The sequence below is a fragment of the Doryrhamphus excisus genome, chromosome 2 (genome assembly GCF_030265055.1).
Source record: "Doryrhamphus excisus isolate RoL2022-K1 chromosome 2, RoL_Dexc_1.0, whole genome shotgun sequence".
Lineage (NCBI taxonomy): Eukaryota > Metazoa > Chordata > Actinopteri > Syngnathiformes > Syngnathidae > Doryrhamphus > Doryrhamphus excisus.
The window spans coordinates 19739645-19757036 of record NC_080467.1 but is presented as its reverse complement, the minus strand read 5'-3'; positions in this window follow the sequence as shown (position 1 = coordinate 19757036).

Below are 17392 nucleotides of genomic sequence, written 5' to 3'. Positions count from 1 at the left end.
GCGTTTAACAGTGTTTTTTTTTACAATTGGACAGTGACTGGCTTTGTGGGGGAGCTCTGCAAGTTCCAAGCACTCCATCACCGCCTTCCTTCCGCACTGGGGGAATAGCTCCAGGACAGGAGAAGTATTTAATAGTCAGGCGGGCAAACTCATTTTCAGTTCTTGTGTGATTCATTCATTGTTATCGTCGTTTTTCTGAACAAGAAATCTTGTTATGATGAGATCATGGAGTCATGGAGGTGAGATGAGCTCACCAGATGAGAAGATACATGAGACTTGGTCCACGGGAATGAGACATTCATTCATTCATTCATTTTCTACCGCTTATCCTCAAGGAGGGTCGGTTGCGGTGCTGGAGCCTATCCCAGCTGTCTTCAGTACACCCTGGACTGGTGGGCAGCCAATCACAGGGCACATATAGACAAACAACCATTCACACTCACATTCATACCTATGGACAATTTGGAGTGGCCAATTAACCTAGCATGTTTTTGGAATGTGGGAGGAAACCTCGGAGAAAACCCTGCAAACTCCACACAGAGATGGTCGAGGGTGGGATTGAACTCGGGTCTCCTAGCTGTGAGGTCTGCGTGCTAACCACTCGACCGCCGTGCAGCCTAGGGAATGAGAATACATGATTTTATTCCAATGACAGCAGTAGATCATAAAATAGATACTTGCCTATAGATCAGGGGTCTCAAACTCACTTTACCTGGGGGCCACTGGAGCTAGGGTCTGGGCGAGGCTGGGCCGCATCAGGTTTTCCAAAAAAAAAAAAAAAAAGCATTTATTAAAAACAGAAAAATGAATAAACTTTGCTTTGGTTCCGATTTTCTACAAGAAAAGCTCTGATAAAACATTCCACTGTTCTCAAATATCTTAATTTTTATTTTTCTACACAATATAAGACATATCAAGAATATCAGTAATAAATAACTATAATAATAATAATAATAAAACGGCAAATAATTAAAAATTAAGAAACCACATATAGTTGGTGGATAGACAAATTATTTTTTTCAGATTAAAATGAACAAAGCATTATTAGAGCCCTGTAGACACGACAAAACACTACTATTTATACTTTTTTTATTTACAACATATTGCGCAACTGCAGGGTCTTGAGACACATGCTGACTCGCAAACTAGAGAGCTAGCAACCTAAACGGTAGCCTTCAAGTTATTTCCTTTAAACTTAAATAGCCAAAAACTTACCACTTCCACACGGATAGGGAGGATAACTATTAAGAGTTATTTAACCTTTAACATGAACATGAATCAAACGTAATAATTTTTTCTGGGTACATGATACCATACAGCATCCATATCAAACTTGCGCGGGCCGCACTAACATTAAACTTTCATATCAAGGCGGGGGCCTCAAACTAGTGTCCTGCGGGCCACATTTGGCCCGCGGGTTGCATGTTTGAGACCCCTGCTATGGATGCTAGACCTATAGATGCTCGGCCTATAGGCAAGGAGGAGTAGCACGTACGGTGTTCTACCATACCGTTTGCCATGTAGAAACTCCACTCGATACATATGCAACATTCACAGGCCAGTAAAAAAAAAAAAAAAACTGTAAACAATTGGAGTGCAAACACAAAGCAGAGCTCATACGTAGTTGTGAAGCATCGGCCATTGTGACTTGAGCAGCAAATCTCTCCAAGCTGGAATTGATGAGGGCCAAATCCAAATCCATGACAGCGTGCGAGGATGCATTGTGTACATTTTGGACACGTTGGCACCCACCCCCACTTCTCTCCTGTTTGTCTTTGAGAAATAATGAGGTGTGTCTATTTGTCACCAGTCCATTCCGCCGCCCGAGGTTGATCTCATCTGCTTGCAGGTGTGTTCTCTCCGCGGACGAGATACGGAATGTTGAATAGGTTTCCAGCCCTGTTTTCCCAAAAGCATCCTGAAGCTAAGATGATTGCAAAAATCCATCTTGCCAAGATGGAGAGGGTTTAACAAAAGCAAAGTGACGGAATACGTCCGCACCCTTGAACAAGACAGATTGTTTTATGAATTGGAAAAACCAGTCAGGGGAAAAACACTTTGCTTGTGTGTTTTAGGAACGCGGAGAGAACACGTGAGATATCCGGTCGACATGAAAAACGGCAGATAAGCAGCACGCGCTGACTGATAACATCCAACATTTCCAATGTGTGTGCTCAAGATTGAAGATCAATCATTTTACTAAGTGCCCTTTACAGGCCAAAACACAGAAACCACCCCCCTCGCCTTCACGTCAACTGGGGACAAGTGTAATCAATCAGGACAATCAACCTGTGAAGCCAATCTGAAGGGATGGCACGGGTCACATAAATCAAGAATCCAATTTACAGTGAATGAATAAAACAAAAAAATACATCGAAATGGAAGTTGGCTTACATTATTCACATTGGAAGATAGAACAGTAACACGGAGGTCGACGTTCTAAACGCTACAATAGCCACGTATACATGGACCCAAATATTCCAATTGCATTTGGTTTATTTGCTCAAATGGAAAGAATTTAACCTTTGTATACACCTCATTCTGAAAGAAAAGTGCCAATCCGAATGAATACCGTATTTTCTGTACTATAAATTGCTCCGGAGTATAAGACGCATAAGGCCAAAAATGCATAATTAGGTAGAAAAAAACATGCATAAGTTGCACTGGAGTATAAGTCGCATTTTTTGCAGGTAATTTATTTTAACTACTTGACCAAAAAAGACATTACGTCATCTTGGAAGGCAAGTTCTAACAATAAAAGAATAGAGAACAGGCTGAATAGGTGTAAGATATGCTAACACAATGCTTATTCATTCATTCATTCATTCATTTTCTACTGCTTATCCTCACTAGGGTCACAGGGGTGCTGGAGCCTATCCCAGCTGTCTTCAGGCGAGAGGCGGGGTACACCCTGGACTGGTGGCCAGGCAATCACAGGGCACATATAGACAAACAACCATTCACACTCACATTCATACCTATGAACAATTTGGAGTGGCCAATTAACCTAGCATGTTTTTGGAATGTGGGAGGAAACCGGAGTACCCGGAGAAAACCCACGCATGCACGGGGAGAACATGCAAACTCCACACAGAGATGGCTGAGGGTGGAATTGAACCCAGGTCTCCTAGCTGTGAGGTCTGCGTGCGCTAACCACTCGACCACCGTGCCGCGTTATTCGTTATATTATTATATGCTTATTCAGCTACACGAAAAATAAACATATAACAGATAAGGTGTCCAGTGTTTATGTAACATAAATATTTTTTCATTTACAAGTCGCTCTGGAGTATAAGTCGCAGGAACAGACAACATATGAAAAAAAGTGTGACTTATAGTCCGGAAAATACGGTATACAATCGGATTCACAGGGGTGGAATATTCCTTTCCCCAATCCGATTGAGGTATCTTGTACCCGCTCAAATGGAAAACTGTCAGGGTGCGTTCTTCTTCATCGTGTTTTTCTTCTTTTGTTGTTTATTGGCGGTTGGCAAGCAGCTTTCGTGTGCATTCGCGCCATCTGTGGAACAGAATCTAAACACTTCTATACTTTATTCACAAGTCCAGTTTTATTCAAAAAGAAAATATATATCTATATAAAACATGTCCCGAGTTTAATTATAAAATATTAGCAAGATTGAATTTGATCTTTTCCTGTTAAAATTGATCCCGGGTGCATTCTTTCAGCGCATGCTTAGATATGACGTAACATGCAGATCCAGACGTTGTTCAGTTCTAAAAATGGAGGCGAGCAATCGGCACTGGACTGCTGCGGAAAGTTTGGTTTTGATCCAAACTAATTCCAACAAGTGAAAGAAAAACTCGGAAGTCGGTATCACGTGATGTTGATGTTTACGTTTTACTGGGCATGCCCCATTGACTATTCTGTTTGATTATAGCGGCGTATGTAGACAAGAGATTGGAATATTCCTTTCCATGTATACCATTGTTTTCGGAAAGATTCCATTTGGAAAGAGAAAATCTCATGTAAACGTGGCAGGATGAAAAGTTGCTGACCAAATCAAAAATTATTGAATGAATCTGTTCCGGGAATGCCATAAATGATAACACAAAATATGTTTTTGTGGTTTTACACGCAGAAAACAATTAGGCGTACATATGAATCAGTGGCAGGCGGTGCTCCTCCAGTTCTTGATGACTTTGGTCGTCTGGAATAAAAACGAACCGTCAAATCATTCTACTGAAGGCAGCTTGACTGACACTCCAAGCGGTGATTAAACTTACACCATAATTGCTCAAAACGAAAATGTTTTTGAAGAGTAGGGACTTCGGAAGCAACTACCCGATCCACCGAGACACGTTTTTGCAGTCCCGCATCAACTGGCCTACTTGATGTGTGCACAAAGACGGAGAAACAGTAAAAGAGGAATAACAATCACGCTTCATTTCAAACTGTGCAGATGGAGAATTGATGCTGTCTCGTTATGAGCAAACAGATTACCTTGTTAGATGTTATTGTTATTATTGCTACAGATTCATTTTAATCGCTCGCATACACTCACATAGCACAATCAGACTTGTGCAAATATTATGGCTTATAGTTTATTATTGGCTATTCTTTGGTATCATTTCAACACTTTTTTAATTGTGTGATGAGTGACTACTTTTCTGGTAGCAACACAGTCCAAACAATAGTCTCTAAAGTTACAGGATATTAGCTTTCTTCCGGATATCCGATATTGTCCAGCACACGTGTAATGAAAACTGTATACCTCTTTCACTGGATGCGCTTCACAAATAAACACTATCTGTGCAAAATAAGACAAATACTGCAATGCTGCAGTTGACTCATGGTTATATGTGTTTATATATGTTATTATGAATGTGCATCGGCAATTGTATAAAAAAAAAATCTGTGCGAGTTGATTAAGCTGCAGTGCCTTTCGCTATCTCCATCACTCCTGCTTTGAGCGCAATTAATTTTAGGAGACAGCTGACAGCCAATTATCTGCGGAGTGGTGCAGACAATACATTGGACGTCACCCAGAGGAACGGTTAAAAGGCAAATACAACAACAACATGCTGGACTGCAGTTTTGGAGCAGAATATTTGGGGGTTCTAGCTTTCCATAAAATCTCACACATTCAAATTACAATTGAATGCATCACATAATCAGTTCCCAGTTCCACATGTCCAAAAAGAGTAGGAAGAAGCAAAGCTTATTAAATCCTACCCCTCCATCTGGTACTTTGACAATCAGTAACTGTTACATTTGTTCACTTCCTACTTTCCTAATATAGTTTAAGTATTTTTATTATTATTATTTTTTGTCACGTACCAAAGTACTCGGTGATATGAGCATCCAATGCCATAATGTGTACCATAGTGCGTGTCAATATAGTGATATATATAGCACATCATGACTGGTTCAAGACTCTTCATCCTTGTATTTAGCAAACATCAACTGCTTGTATTGTTTCTTGAATTGGCTCATCGTTGTGCATTGTTTGATTTCCTTACTCAATCCATTCCATAGTTTGATTCCACATACTGAAATGCTATGGCTAGCATAACGTAGTCCTAGCATAGAAGTGTTTCAAATTTAGTTCTTCCCTGAGATCATATTTCTCCTCTCTTGTAGAGAAGTATTGGATGACATTTTTAGCTAATTGGTTATTTTTAGAGGGCTGCACAGCGGTCGAGTGGTTAGCGCGCAGACCTCACAGCTAGGAGACCTGAGTTCAATCCCACCCTCAGCCATCTCTGTGTGGAGTTTGCATGTTCTCCCCGTGCGGGTACTCCGGTTTCCTCCCACATTCCAAAAACATGCTAGGTTAATTGGCCAACCATAGTTCCCAATGAGAGGGTGAGGCAATACGTCAAAAAGGTACCCTATTTACATTTATAACACCCTTCTTTTATATTACAAAAGTCCTTCAAGAGTCCCACAATGAAGTGTCACTTCCTGTATACATTTAAACACTCAATTACACATAACTACTTAGATTACCGAACCAACACCCAGTCTTCCCCCCCCCCCCCTCCTCCAGGTGACACTTGTCCAATTAAAGTGATCAGCCTCTGGCCTGCACTCACATGGGCGCGCCTCCATGTTTGTGCCCCGACCAATCACCTCAAAAAAAAGGAGAAACTCATGAGAAATTAGGAACAAAACAATTCATTCATTCATTCATTCATTTTCTACCGCTTTTTCCTCACGAGGGTCGCGGGGGTGCTGGAGCCTATCCCAGCTGTCTTCAGGCAAGAGGCGGGGTACACCCTGGACTGGTGGCCAGCCAATCACAGGGCACATATAGACAAACAACCATTCACACTCACATTCATACCTATGGACAATTTGGAGTGGCCAATTAACCTAGCATGTTTTTGGTGGGAGGAAACCGGAGTACCCGGAGAAAACCCACGCATGCACGGGGAGAACATGCAAACTCCACACAGAGATAGCCGAGGGTGGAATTGAACCCTGGTCTCCTAGCTGTGAGGTCTGCGCGCTAACCACTCGACCGCCGTGGCGCCCGGAACAAAACCAATGACTTCTAAATGAAAAACTAATTAACTAAAGTGCCAATTAAAAAACGTAAATGGCAACCAAATATAATCAAAGTACTAACCAGAATATATGTAAATAACAAAAGTCAACTATATACACAAATAGAAACATGACAGTGTAGGTGGGCCAAACACCTGATCAGTGAGGGAGGATTGGCAGCTCCCTCACAGTAGGGATGTCCGATATCAGCAAAAGCTGTAGGAATTCTAAACTTGATCAAACTTACGTAAGATTTGTCAGAATGAAACGCGATCGCTGGCGATCTCGGCCAAAGTCAGCCATGGTAGGCTCCAGCATTGCGCCGTCACCCGAGTGAGGATGAGAGGCATAGAGAACAGATGGATGGATGGATGGATGGATGGATGGATGGATGGATGGATGGAAATTAGCCGCATCATTGTTTAAAATGATGCATTCAAAGCGTGGCGAAAAATGTTTTGGTAAATAAGCTTGGCTTCTTCCTGCTCCTTTTCGGACATATTGAATTGTATAAGATGACCTGATGTACTTCAATGTAACTTTGTTCGAAATAATCATTTACCAAGTCAAGCAATTCCAAATGATTCCATGTTTCTTCGTATGTTCAGTATTTTTACACTCATGTACGTTTTAACTTCCTAAGAAGTTTCAGGCCGAGGTAAGAAGAATGAAAGTTTTGTCCCTTCTGGCTTCATTGCTTGTGGTCTGATATAAATCTCAGCACATTCTCCCTGCTCGGTTTTAGTAAATGGCTGCTAACTGGCCTAGTTTAGTCTGCAGCGTTTATCTGTGACACTTCCACAGGCTAAGTTATGAATTAGTCAGGGGGGCTCAGTAGGAAAACAACAACTTAATTAGGGGGCTCCGTCACCACACTCCGTGATCTTTAATCAGGAATTTGCTTCTTTTTCCGGCACCCAAACAAACACTCACAGTGGGGAGAAACACTTAGGCTTCATCGTTAAGTGAATAATTACATAAAGTAGTGTTTGTACGGAATTACAATCTGGCATGTTTAGTGACAATGTGGTTTTCCAAAAGCACCGTTAAAGCTTGTCGACAAATTATCACCCTGTTTTGTTTTTTTTTTTTTAATTTGGCTTCCCACAGCTTTGTAGATGTAATACTTTAAGTAAATAACAATTGGAACATTTTAACAACCTCAATTTATCCCTTGGGTCAAAATGACTTGCCATTAGGTTAAAAAAAAAACAAAGAAACGTGTTTTTCGCAAATATCTTCTGAACGGCAAGAACCAATTTTCACCTTCATCATTTTCCATAATTTGACCTTTGCTGTCAAATGAGGTTGAGTAAAGTCCAATCAAAAGATGGCATAGCTAGAAACTGATCAAAATAAACTGTGCCTGTTGTCCCAAGCGAAAGGTGTTGTGAATGTGTTACGTCACCGCGGCATCAAAAAGTATAAACATGTTGTGGTACTTTTTCAAAACAGTGTGGCAAATATTCCATTCCTAACGTGACCATTTAAATTGCCCTTTCATATTTAGCGGACTAAACAAGACAGCAGGACTGAGGATGGAATCAGCAACCATCTGGTTGGTTAGACAATAAACCAGTCCTGGGCTATGTCACCCTGTTTAAGATGTCACTCTGTAGAATAAACAGACCGACAGTATCTGGTCTTTTAGCATGAGCTGATGAAGCCTCCGAAACATCTTCTTAGACAACCTGGACTGCCCAGTTGTGATGCATTCAATGGCATGCATGAATGAGATTATTCACAGGCAAGTAGAAACATTTAGGGTGAGGAGCTCAGCCATCCGGGAGGGGCTCAGAGTAGAGCCGCTTCTCCTTCACATCGAGAGGAGTCAGTTGAGGTGGCTCGGGCATCTCGTCCGGATGCCTCCCGGACGCCTCCCTGGTGAGGTGTTCCGGGCATGCCCAGCCGGGAAAAGGCCCCGGGGCAGACCTAGGACACGTTGGAGGGACTATGTCTCACAGCTGGCCTGGGAACGCCTTGGTGTCCTCCCGGTGGAGCTGGAGGAGGTGGCCGGGGACCGGGAAGTCTGGGCTTCCCTACTAAGACTGCTGCCCCCGCGACCCGGACCCGGATAAGCGGAGGAAAATGGATGGATGGATGGAAGTAGAAAAATAAATACTGTATTTTCTGGACTATAAGTCGCACAAGGCCAATAATGCATAATTAGGTAGAAAAAAAACATACATAAGTCGCACTGGAGTATAAGTCGCATTTTTTGCTGGTATTTAATTTATTTATTACGTCTTCTTGGAAGGCAAGTTCTAACAATAAAAGAATAGAGAACAGGCTGAATAGGTTAGCACAATGCTAACACAATGCTTATTCAGCTACACAAAAAATAAACGTGAACAAAAAAGGTGTCTAGTCAGTTTTTTCACTTATAAGTCGCTCTGGAGTATAAGTCACAGGAACAGCCAACCTATGAAAAAAAGTGTGACTTAAAATACGGTGCATGAAAAACGGTATACAATTTGACATGTGATACCGTAAGTGTATAGTCAGCTCCTGTCTTAAACCGTAATGATAAACGTCAGTGAGCGGTCTCGCTGGCGTCGGGTCATAATGATGGCAGCATACCGCCCAGTACGTGTTCATCAAGTCCAATCATTCCTCGGCTGTACGCTTTATCTAACTACAGCTGATAGATCGGTAATGTAGAGTCGTAGACCGAGGTGGCAGGTCATAGTTATCCATCGTCATTTGTGAGACCCGTGCTGCCCCCGAAGCCGCCCGGCCGCGGCCATCACTCATGCCTGCATGGCGCAGTCGGAGGGGAAACCGGGATGGAGTCGACGGCATTCAGACACGCCCGATAATCACTCATGTCGGCCTCATAATGCACCGAGAGTACCTTCGGTGATGGATGGTCATCATCTCCTTTACTCCCTTATTTCTTTCACCCCCGCTATTCTCATTCTCTCACTCTTCCACGTTCACATTCATTCTGCATCGCCTCATTTATCTTGAGGCCTCTTTTTCCTCACCGCTGCTTGACTTCACTCTCCTGATATTACCGTCTTGACCTGTCACAAGGCAACTGTCTCTGTGCACACGGCAATTTCAGAGACGTGAGCGACCCGGTGGGAAAATCTGATGAAAACATCCGTCCCTTTTATGAACCCCCAAGGCAGGGTGGTATCTCCCTGGCATACAAAGGTAGCATTATAAGCCAGAACTTGGATTGTTAAAATATGCCAGAAAAACTTCAAGTTGAAAACCGCGATGTGTGATGTCACCCAGAATGTCAGCAAATCCTGTTGGACGTCAGCATCCAGAGGATCCTTGCTGAAACTCCACAAGTGGGTGTTTACCCACTTTTATTGTGAAGCCATCACAGAAACAAAAATAAAACCACTGGTCTAGTTATTTAGTATCATCGGTCAGCTATATATGGAAGTCCGTTTCCGCCACTGAAAAAAAAAAATATCACAATGGTAAGTTGAAATAACAAGACAAAAAGTTGAAATAATGAGATAAAAAGTCAAAATAACGAAATAAAAAGTCAAAATTTTGAGATAGAAAGTCAGAATGAGAGAAAAAGTCGAAATAATGGGATAAAAAGTCGAAACAACGAGATAAAAAGTAAAAATTACGAGATAAAAAGTCAAAATTTTGCGATAGAATGTCATAATAATGAGAGAAAAAGTCGAAATAACGGGATAAAAAATCGAAACAAGATAAAAAGTCGAAATTACGAGATAAAAAGTCGAAATTACGAGATAAAAAGTCAAAATTTTGCGATAGAAAGTCATAATAATGAGAGAAAAAGTCGAAATAACGAGATAAAAAGTCGAAACAACGAGATAAAAAGTCGAAACAACGGGATAAAAAGTTGAAACAACAAGATAAAAAGTTGAAACAACGAGATAAAAAGTCGAAACAGTGAGATAAAAAGTCGAAACAGCGAGATGAAAAGTCGAAACAGCGAGATAAAAAGTCGAAATAACGAGAGGAAAAAGTCGAAATAACGAGATTAAAAAGTCCAAATTTCGAGATAAGAAAGTCAAAATTTTGAGCTAAAAAGTGTAAATAATGAGCTAGCTTCACAGCAGTCAGAGTCACAGCAGCAGAGTCACAGCAGCAGCTCTTCTGTTCAGACATGGATTGTGAGTACATTGAGGAGTACTTTAAGTGTGGCTTTCCAAGTGATGAAATACTTCATTTGCTGGTAAATTCACATGGAATTGTACTACGCAAACGCACATTGGAAAGAATTTTGAGGCATGGAAATAATAAAAGGGATGTGGCTGTTGACAACTGTCTAGCCATTTTGCCAAACGACGAAGACGACGGTGAAAAAGACGGCACCTGCGGCACATGCGCAGTTGGTATCTCATAATTTTCACTTTCTATCTCGTAATTTCGACTTTCTATCTCGTAATTTCAACTTTCTATCTCGTAATTTCAACTTTTTACCTCGTTATTTCGATTTACTATTGTGATATTTTTTTTTCAATAGCAGAAACGGGCTTCCATATTTATATCAATGGTCCACAACCATTTTGAATCCAAATTGGATATTTAGAACAAAATCCAAGATGGTTGAGAGAATGATCATCAAATCAGTCAACTATTTTAAGACACCCCTCCGTGTTTTACTCCAAGCGATGAATCCTTGAACTCATTAGGATTTATCTTAACTTCCTAACAATAGTAGCCCAAGGAGTATTCAGCTCAAGCTGTAGCTTTTGTAGCTTCGGTCTTTATCTTTTCTCAGATGCCGGCCATTTTCTGACCGGCCCGAAGCGTATCATTTGGAACCAGTTTGACCTCTGTTCCTCCCAAGCCAAGGTTAGATAAAATGGAAGGCAACAGGCGTGATGGTGCCACAGTAGAGACACATGTTGAGCAGGGGAATGATGGGAAATAAAAGTCGACTTTGAATGGCGTCTATTTTTATGCTCATACACGACGGATGCCCCTCAGGGTTGTGCTGTTCAATAAATCCTTAAAACACTATCTGTAGCCTGCACTTTAAGAAGCAGAGAGCTGCTTAAACAGATTATTTCATTTTGCATATTATTTCCAGTGAACAGCGTGATGATCCGATTGGTCATGGATCAGTGTGGCAGATGGCTTCAGGAAGAAATAGATTTTGCAGCCATTCCGGCTCCAGCCTTATTAAAAACCATTTACCATTTTGCGCCCTTCCTTCTTAATGTCACTTCCTTCCCCCTGAGAGAGGACTTGTTTTGCAAAAGGAAGTTCCAATCACGGTAATAAAAAGTAGATGGAAGTTTAAGAAAGTGTTTCTTTATGAGGTTGGAATGATTAATATCTTGTTGTCGTAAAGTTTGATACCTTAACTCGGGGGTCGGCAACCTTTACTATCAAAAGAGCCATGTTACCCCCATGTTAACTAAAAAAAATAGACTGGAAGGGCAAAACATCATTTAAAAACAATATCCCATAAACTTTATAAAGTTTGAATCTCAGTTTTAGAAATGTAAGCCAGAGAAAACAAAGGTATCTGTCCATGCAAAATTAAAAACTCTAATGCTCCTTTTTTTGGAGGAGTATATTCATGGTTAGTTGACCACGTTGCCGGAAGACCCGGAACATCGCAACCAGCTTCCCCTCCATTCCTCAGCTCATCCAATTTTCCAGATTTCCCCCATTCGGGTGTTAAAGAAATACATTGCAAAGGGAGCCACAACAAAGAGGCTGAAGAGCCACATGCGGCTCTGGAGCCATGGGTTGCTGACCCCTTTGCCTCTGTTTACATGGGAACAATAATGTAAAGATTGTGTTGTCACGACCCAACACACATTTTATCTTCTTAATCCTATCTAATCATGCCCTGAATGTTACATCCATCACAGCTCTACCTCCCTAGATATGGTCTGGTGTGGTGGTGATAGAACAATGCTTTGATTGACACCATAATACTACAAAAATCAATCATTCTTGACGAAGCAGCATTTCTTTCGAGAGGATGAGAGCATCCATTGAATTCCCCTGAAGGACAAACACCTGAGTGAACACATCCATTCAATAATGCAACAACCAACACGTAATATTTTTCATCAAATACACAAACATATTGGCTTTCCGTCTTTACACCTTCAGTAGTCTATTGTCAATCGGTGGGGTGCCGTGCTGTGATTTACTCGAGACAATGTGGGATGTGTGATGAAGATGCTTTGCGGTGGACAAACTGGCATCAGACAGCTGCACTTGAAGAAATTAAAAAGTGGGGGTATCACTTTTAGGAATGATATAAATGATTCCCGGCAACGGAGGGAAGGATGCGTGGGAATTAAATTTAAAAGCTTTTTTACCGAATCCTTCACAGATTCACACAAAGCAATCAGTGACGGAGCGATGATGCCGTTTTTGCTGTAGCGGCTTTTCGCTTGTGCAGCTTGCTTGCAGCTGCAGCTGCTACACGAGGCTACTGAGTCTGTGAGTGTGAGTGACGGGAAGAGAAGCTCCGCAGCAGCTGCCGCTCATTGGGGAAAAATACAATGCTAGTCATTTTTAACATAGACATAGTCACTGGGATGAGAATGAATGAATGAATGATTGGTCACTGGGGATCGGTAATAATAAATTGTACACAAAGCAGTATTTATATACAGTATTTCATCATATAGCAATCGCCATTGGTAGACCCCCGTTTTGAACGTGGGGGCACGTTCTCTGCAAATAATCTGTCATGAGGCAGAGAGCATCAAGTCAGCCTGAGGCAAGAGAGGAAAAACACACACCAGTCATCTGACATCGTGCTCTTTGGCACAATGATTGACAGCACGCTGCAAGAATAAACCGCCAGAATTCAGCCGTCGATCTCTGATGCTGTAATGGTACAGCTGCTGCCTTTTAAGGGAGCAGCAGGTTCAATCCCAACGATAGCCACATTTACATGAGGAGTTTTTCTCTTTCCGAATGACTTTCCCGAAAATAATGGTATACATGGAAAGGAATAATCCAATCTCTTGTCTACATGCGCCGCTATAATCAACCAGAATAGTCAATGGGGCATGCCCAGTAAAATGTAAACATCAACATCACGTGATACAGACTTCCCCGACTTTTTCTTTCACTTGTTGGAATAACTCCGTATTGCCAGTTTTTCCTTCGTTCAGTCTTGAAATTAGTTTGGATCAAAAACGAACTTTCCACAGCAGTCCAGTGCCGATTGCTGGCCTCCATTTTTAAAAATGAAGCATATCTGAGCATTCTTCCGAAAGAACGCACCCGGGATAAATTTAAACAGGAAAAGATCAAATTCGATATTGCTAATATTTTATAATTAAACTTGGGACATGTTTTATATAGATATGTATTTTCTTTTTTAATAAAACTGGACTTGTGAATGGCGTATAGAAGGGTTTAGATTCGGTTCCACAGATGGCGCTAATGCACACGAAAGCTGCTTGCCAACCGCCAATAAACAACAGAAGAAGAAAAACACCACGAAGAAGAACGCACGCTGACAACTTTCAGTTTGAGCGGGTACGAGATACCTCAATTGGATTGGGGAAAGGAATATTCCACCCCCATGAATCCGATTATATATTCATTGGCACTTTTCTTTCGGAATGAGGTGTATACAAAGGTTACATGCTTTCAGTTTGAGCAAATAAACCGAATGCAATTGGAATATTTGGGTCCATGTATACGTGGCTAGTGTAACATCATATTATTAATATGTTACTTGATACGATACATGAACTTAAAAAAATTTTGTAACAGTTTGTAACACATGGAACCTCACAGACAGACCATAATGACATCCTTTTGCCGATGGTGGGAGTTTTAATGATGGTTTTCCAAGAAACTCAGCCACCTCATTATGACTTGCTGCCCTTCTGACCCAACCAAAGGCAGGGCCCATTTTCAGAAGCAGTCGTTATGTTGTAGTTTTTATCCTGGGTTGTTGTCATGTTTTTCGGTTGTGATGATGGATTCGTTCTTTGTTTAGTTTCCGTCTGCCTTGGACAACGGGAGTACGAAGAAGGGGCAGCGGCAGGGGATGCATCTGCAGCAGATTGGCAATTAGGCTTTTTTAAGAAAGCTGCCGCACGAGGAGGATGCAGAATGGTTTTCTCAGCACACGGCTCAAACTCTCAATGTGGTCGACTTGCCTTTGAAGACTTTCTCCTGCTCTGCAGTTCCAAAGCTGTAATTCATGTGGCGAGGAGTTGTATCGTTTTGATTTTGGGGGCCTCCTCGTCTCCTGCGGTCATCCCGACTGCCTCCTTTGACTGTCGAGTCACTGACTCTGACTTTTTACTCCCATCTTTTGTTTTTGCTTTTTTTTTATTCCTCCCGGCCATCTTGCTGTGCTTTTCTTTTCATGTGTTGTCATTCAGCATTTTCAGGATTACGCTTTCACTTTATTTTTTCCCTAGCCGCCGTGCTGCATCTTTTGTTTGGTACTTTGTGCAGAGTTGTTTTTTGTTGTGGATATAATATCGCTGTTACCTTGTGGACTAATTAAAGACTTTTTCCTTGCCGGAAACTGCTTGTGCTTCTCCTAATTACACTACGTGTATCACTGTTCTTCTTTCTGTGGCTGCACGCAATGGGTGGCTTGGTTTAGCGCTATTTATTATATTTATGATAAGACTTTAGCAAGAATAAACCCATGACTACTTTTTAGGATAACTACTTCAATGCAAAATTTGAACATGATTAGAGCCTCGTAGACATGAAATAACACCCCTATAACAACCTTGACACTGCTATTATTCTTTATTTACACCGAATTGCCACTGTTGCTTCATGCTGCAGGGACTCGAGACAACAAGCTAGCTAACCAGTTTGCCTCAAATGTATTTTTTTTAACTAAAAAGCCAAAAACGTACCACTTCCACAGGGAATGGGAGGAGAACTTTTTAAGGATGTTGACATTTGCTTTGGTCAGAGTTCTTTGATGTTGGTTGACTTAGCATAGCATTGGTCCTTTTGCAATTTGGTTTCAGTGCTCATCAGCGAGGAAGATCGATGAAGAGCCCAGAATGACGGGTGTACACCACAGATAAAGAAGTTCCAGAAAATGAAAGTTAAGTTTGTGTGAAAGTGAAATTTCTGCATGTGTGACTGAATAGGAGCAATGCACCTTTTGTGTGCAAGTTTGATTGTGCTATGTGAGTGTATGTGTCCTGAAGGTCTGTATAGTTTAGACTCACAATGCACTGCGCTACCTAAAGTGTAATAATAATATCAAACACTGTACTTGAATGTTGATTTTGTCATAGGAGTAATTGAATAACGCTGGAATAGTAATTACAGTGCATGATATGCTGCCAAAACAAACCTTGCATGATGGCAGAACACGGTGCACCCCATTCAGTTGCATTAAAACTTCACCACAGGCGTTCAGGCTGCCTATTTGTACTGCAGCCTCATATATTCTCTGTTGCATTACGCACACCCCCAAGATTTTGCCATTTTCACCTCATATATCATTCACAGTGTGATGTGTCATAAAGTGCAAAAGAACTTTGGCTGACCCATGAGCAATGGATCAAAAAAAAGTTGCAGAGGGTTGACATTAAAACGTAATATCCTGCGCTCCGAAAGCAGTATTCCGCTCTTTCTTACAATCAATATAAAATCACCAAATGATCAGTTGCAGAAATGAGCAGTTGCAGGAGGATTCAACTGTCTGAATTCACTAACTTCCTTTCTTTAAGACCTAAAGAAATGCCAGAAAATGCATCGTGACTTTGCCATCCACAAGATCCTCTTGCACAACCACATTCTGAATGTAACTCCAAGCCATGATGTTCCTCCACCAAACCTCACCCTTTTCTGGGTCTTTTGCAGTTTTTGCAGTTTTTGCATTTTTGGCGATTGGGATTCAGTTGAATGAATGATTCATTCATTCATTTTCTACCACTGCTTATCCTCACGAGCGTTGCTTGGGGTGCTGGAGCCTATCCCAGCTGTCTTCGGGCGAGAGGCGGGGTACACCCTGTACTGGTGGCCAGCCAATCCCAGGGCACATATAGACAAACAACCATTCACACTCACATTCATACCTATGGACAATTTGGAGTGGCCAATTAACCTAGCATGTTTTTGGAATGTGGGAGGAAACCGGAGTACCTGGAGAAAACCCACGCATGCTTCACACAGAGATGGCCAAGGGTGGAATTGAACTCAGGTATTCTAGCTGTGAGGCATGCACGCTAACCACTCGAACGCCGTGCAGCCGAATGAATGATTCATCAGGGAAAAAAAAACCTTCCCATTGTCCATCCTTTCTCGGTGATCCTTGGCAAGTGCAACGTCTCTTGTTGCCCATCACCATCCAAATTACAAGAGAGTGCAAATGATGGCTCTCCTTCTCATTCATACAGCCTCTGCATCTAAGTTCCTGATATTGAAGAAGGCCAATAATGCTCCAGGATTGGCCAACCTGGTCACCAGACATAAACATCATTAAGCATGTTTGGGGTTAGATGAAGTCCTGGAAGATGACATCGTATGGATGGAGTCAAACACAATATTAATTCTTCTTACCAAGTCACCTTGACTTCATGTTCTGTTTTTGTACAGCATGTTGGTGTTTTCAAAGGAAAATAGACAAAGACGTTTGCCCAAGTACACGCTAACCTTCCTAATTAAATGATAAAACATAATGAATGATACCAAACCTTATTTTGCTATAACCAGCATAATCGAGATCAGTGGCGTCATTAGGCCTATTTTAGGGGGTCTGCAGCCCCCTTGAAATGTTCTTAAGCCCCCCTAAATAATTTTATATTTTTATTGATATTTTTTTTTAATTTACAAAAAAAATGTCTGACAAATTTCATATAATAGGGCAAAAGCAGGCTAATAAGCAAGCCAATAAGCAGGCTAATACTTGCCTTGTAATAATCAGAAGAAAAATAATGATGATAGTAATAATAGGCTAATTAA